Source organism: Myotis yumanensis, unplaced genomic scaffold (assembly GCF_028538775.1).
Source record: "Myotis yumanensis isolate MYYU_CA2020_CCGP unplaced genomic scaffold, mMyoYum1.0.hap1 SCAF_1, whole genome shotgun sequence".
NCBI classification, from domain to species: domain Eukaryota; kingdom Metazoa; phylum Chordata; class Mammalia; order Chiroptera; family Vespertilionidae; genus Myotis; species Myotis yumanensis.
This window is the reverse complement of record NW_027223752.1, coordinates 77,606,110-77,611,339: the sequence shown is the minus strand read 5'-3', so window position 1 is coordinate 77,611,339 and position 5,230 is coordinate 77,606,110.

Genomic DNA, 5,230 nt, shown 5'->3' with positions numbered 1-5,230 from the left:
GCCACGGTTGTCCCACCGCACGTCCGGCCCAGCTCGAATGGCAGCGCCAAACAGCGCTCCGCATTCTGATTGGCCCGCTCCGTTTTTCAAAATCAGGACCTCGGAGGGTGGCCAGGTGCTGCCTGTCTAGCGAGGTGCGGGCGAAGGGGAGACTACGAAGGGTGTGCGGAAAAAAATTTTTTTAAGCATGAGAAGAAATCTGAATTTCACTAGCTCCTTCATAGCCATATTTTAGAGGAAAATACTTTATAAAGACTACTTTAATACATTTGGCCTGCTCCTGCGACAATAATTTGGGGAAATGTAATAGACACCTTATCGGTTTTTTTTTTTTAACTTGGCTAAGGCCGAAGGCCCCCCTACGGAGAAACCGCTTCTACGGAACCCGAATTGGGACAAGTGCAGTCAGGATTCACAAACGCCGAGTTTAGTAACCTTAACCCAGGGGCGTTTGGTAGGAATTTCGGCTACGGAAACTGGCCCAATTGGGAGGACTGGTGGTGACGCTCAAATCTTGGCGCATAGGTAGTTAAATATAGTGAAGAAAGCCTGTCATGAGAGAATAGAGTGCAGGAGGGATGCGAGATCTGCGGGAGGCGGCAGCCGCAGAAGCTGCGTTGGGTGGGATTGGACCCGGGACTGGGGAGGAACCCGGCGCCAGCTCCACGCACCGCTGAAACCTCGGTTGTCCTGTTGACCAACAGGACTGCACTTATCCTTGTCCCCCTCCCCTCGCCCCCTCACCGCTTTCCATTCTGAGACATCGGCAGCGACCCCATCGGGGTGTTCTCCATATTCTAAGATGTAATTATTTCAATTCCTTTGAAGCCATCTATTTGTACGCCTTGCCTTTCCTCCTCTAGGTCTGAGTCCCTTCAGACGGCTGGAGCCAGGTTCATGTTTACTTCCCACAAAATGTAGCCCAGAACTTTGAATTAAGTTCTCATTGATGCCTTTTGAATGAATGAATGAATGAATGAATGAAGGATTCCAATTAACAAGAGCTTTCAGCTACCGCTCTTATACAGTTAGATAAACAAACAAACAAACACACAAAACACCTAGAGAATGAAAATTAAAAGGCTCTAGATATGGGAAGAGAGCAAGCAGGGAAACCTGTATGCCAACATGGCTATGTGCACAGACTCCAGACCCCTAGGTCCGTGCAGCGTTAAAAAGCAGATACCTCATCCAATAAACGTGGGGATTTAAACCAGTTCCTTTGTCTCAGATCCTCTAGGGGCCTTTCATATACCATTATGCATTAGAACTTCCCAATAAAAGGAGGGAATTGGGCTGCACGTCCTAGTGCTTGATTGCTGAATTATTTCCTGTCTCGTTATTTCAGAGCACTTGGTGGTGTTTGAGGAATAAGCTTTGGTGCTCGCTGCACCATGTTCACCTAAACCAGTGGTTCTCAACCTTCCTAATGCCGTGACCCTTTAAAACAGTTCCTCATGTTGTGGTGACCCCCAACCATAAAATTATTTTCGTTGCTACTTCATAACTGTAATTTTGCTACTGTTATGAATCGTAATGTAAATATCTGATATGCAGGATGTATTTTCATTGTTACAAATTGAACATAATTAAAGCATAGTGATTAATCACAAAAACAATATGTAATTATATATGTGTTTTCCGATGGTCTTAGGTGACCCCTGTGAAAGGGTCGTTCGACCCCCAAAGGAGTCGCGACCCACAGGTTGAGAACCGCTGACCTAAACCATTGAGAACACCCTTCCGGACTGCTCTTCTCATGCTTATTGGGCTTTCCCATCTCTGCACTCACACTGTCTCCAAGGTTTAGCCAAACATTTCTGTGGCCCCTCTGATCTAAGAAATCTGGACACAGTTGTAGATTATATATTTGTATGTGTGTTTTCATTAAAAGAAGGAGAAAATACCGTGGGTATGAGGAAAGTAATAGTTTGAAATCATCAAGAGCCTTTCAAGGATGGACAGTCCATCATTCTGAAACGTCACTGGCAATTCTTGCTTGATCCTTGAAGTAAGCAGACAAGGATAGAGAGGTTTATGCCGCTCTCCAGAATAAGGCAGAGGTAGTGTGTTGTTTGGGTTCTCCAAGAAGTCGACACACAGACAAGATCAGATGTGCAAGAGATTTATTGGGGGGAGTGCTTGTGAAGGATAAATGGGAGGAAGCAGGAGTAGGGTAGGGAGAATCTTTAGATCATGAAATGGGTCTAACCCAGGGGTGGGCAAACTTTTTGACTCAAGGGCCACAATGGGTTCTTAAAGTGGACAGGAGGGCCGGAACAAAAGCATGGATGGAGTGTTTGTGTGAACTAATATAAATTCAAAGTAAACATCATTACATAAAAGGGTACGGTCTTTTTTTTTTTTTTTTTTTTTTTTTAGTTTTATTTATTTCAAACGGGCGGATCCGGCCCTCAGGCTGTAGTTTGCCCACGGCTGGTCTAACCCCTGTGAACAGGGAGAAGGAAGAAAAGAAGGAAGGAAAGGAGGAAGGATAGAAAGAACCTCAACTACAGCAGTTCTAAGAAATTTTGGCCAGGCTGATGGGGAGATTGTCACTTAATGTCACATGTTGGAAGAGTCTTGTATCCCACAGGAATGGGCCAACACTAGTACCCCTCAGTCATTGGCCGGGAGCAGCCCATGGAGCAAATGCCTTGGTGGGTCCAGAGGGCCAGCATTTGGGACTCTCAGTCAGCTATTCTCCCTGCAGCAGGTAACCTGAGTGGTAAATTTTTATGGACACTAGGGGAAATGAAGTCAGATGACCGTGGTTTGAATTCCAGCTCTACTACTTAATTACGGGAAAGTTATCTAACTTAATGCCTCCTCTGTAAAATGGAAATTATTAAAGTATCCACCTCAAAGAGTTGTTATGAGAATAACATAACTCGTGTGAAATTCTGAGCATTTTGCCAAGAACATTGAAGATTTCAAGATGTTAACTATTCTTATTATTATGGGTACTTGTAACTGGTACCAAGTCAAAAGTCTCAGCCCTCAGGGAATTCTGACAGCTGGATAAAATGCTGAAAAGTGGAAGAAAGTCTTTACCAGTGTGCTGTACTGTGTGTGTAGAACTCTGTTCTAGGATCTTTCTAATGTGATCCTTTCTCTCTGCTTCTTAGAACTAAGTTATTCTCTCCTGAATTTCACTTCCAAACACTTAATATAAGGGAAAAGGGCAGCATCCCCATTTCCTTGCTAGGGTGACATGGCTAGTATGGGGACCCTCACCCCATCTTTGCAAGTTTCCCTTGAAGAGTTTAGTGTGTTTATTTGTTCCGTGTGCCTTCTGCAGACATCAGTGGTGCTGTAAACAAAGGAGAGTTCCAGGCTCAGTTGAGAAAATTACGGAATATTGAAAAGGTCATGGGAGTAAAGTATTATCACTATAATCCACAGAATACATGAAGCACCAGTGCCTTGACTTCTGATGAGAATTTACAGGGGATGAGAAAAATAAACTACATCAGTGCATTTTTATGGCCAAAATTAAAAGAGGGGTAGATCCACTTAACCCCTACCAGTAATCTTAAATTCATTGAATTACCTTCTGTGTTCATGGAATTCTGTGTCTATGGAACTCGATGTAATGGGGAGCTGTTATTGTGGTGGAATCTTCCCTGGAGACAAAAGGAGAAACAATAGGTGGGTGATAATAGACCCAGCTGGTGAGACATCTTCACACATATGGGACCAGGTTAATAGATAACTGAGAGTTAATGGTTTCTCAAGGATGTTGGGCACCTGACCTCCTGGGTCTATGATGTCGACTGGCTCAAATGCATGACCTGTCTTTGTCCTTCCATGGGCCATGCAGCAGGGACAGCTCTACACTGATTCTATTCCTCTGCACCACACCAAGCAGAAGTGGTTTTTCATTAAAGATAGTGGCTTTGCAGCACATGAAAAGCGTTATCAGAGAGAAACCTGAAGCTAAGTGGATATCTCACATCCAGACGAGGGTCCTTGATACCTACAGGAATTCTGAGTGAAGCAGCTATGGGGCCTGGTTTAGCACTATTTCTAGGAAATACTCCCTATGAAAATTTACCTGGGGAAGAACTTACCCACCTGTACAATCTCACAGCTAAAATTGCTAGTGGTGTTACTTTCTAACCTTCTGCAGAAATTAAATTACTCTGCCATCTGAGCAGCTCCATCCAGGGAAGAGGCAGAGGGAACTAGTATTTATTGTATACAACATGCCCGGCATTAATCCCTACAGCATCCCTAGGAAGTGGTACTATCTCCATTTTACAGGTAAGAAAAGGCTTTAAAAGGTTAAGAAAACTGTACACGGTCCTAAGCTGTTAGAATAACAGGGCTGAGATTCCAATTTGGATTGGCCTGGCTGCAAAATTCATGCTCCCTCTAAATCACACGACGCTAATTCCAACACCATTCTTGTGGGGGACGCCGGTGACCTTGAAAGCACCCTTCATTCAGAAGCCACCACTTTTTTGAGTGTTTAGACCAGGGGTGGGCAAACTTTTTGACTCGAGGGCCACAATGGGTTCTTAAACTGGACCGGAGGGCCGGAACAAAAGCATGGATGGAGTGTGTGTGTGAACTAATATAAATTCAAAGTAAACATCATTACATAAAAGGGTACGGTCTTTTTTTTTTTTTTTTTTTTTTTAGTTTTATTCATTTCAAACGGGCTGGATCCGGCCCGCGGGACGTAGTTTGCCCACGGCTGGTTTAGACTGAAAACCTTCCTGTCTAATAATGTCTTTCTCACTAATCTCTAATTTTCTATTAGGGGCTGGTTGCTTTGGCTTTTGTTCTGATTTTCTTTTATTTATTTTTAAAACATTTTTTATTGTTGATAGTATTTTAGATATCTCCCAGTTCCCCCCACCCTTTTCCCCCCTCCTCTTAGCCCCTACCCACCCACCCCCAAGTCTGATATTCTGTTAAAATGTAAGTTATCCTGAGTAATGAGACACTGTGAATAACTGTTTCAGGTACTTTATGTTCTTAAGGGAGACCTTGATAGCATTAGACACGGGTCACTTGGGGAGCAGAGTGGTTTATAGAGAAAATGGCAAAAAAAGGCAACAGTGGAAGGGGCCAAGTTAGTGAGTGTATTTCAGAATTTAAATGAGGCTGAACACAGTGATCCCTTTTGCTTGTTTTAAGGAAAAATAAGTTTTATGTTTTGGAGTGTGCACACCTATACCATGATATTGCTGTGAGAAATAAATGAGACATACATACATGA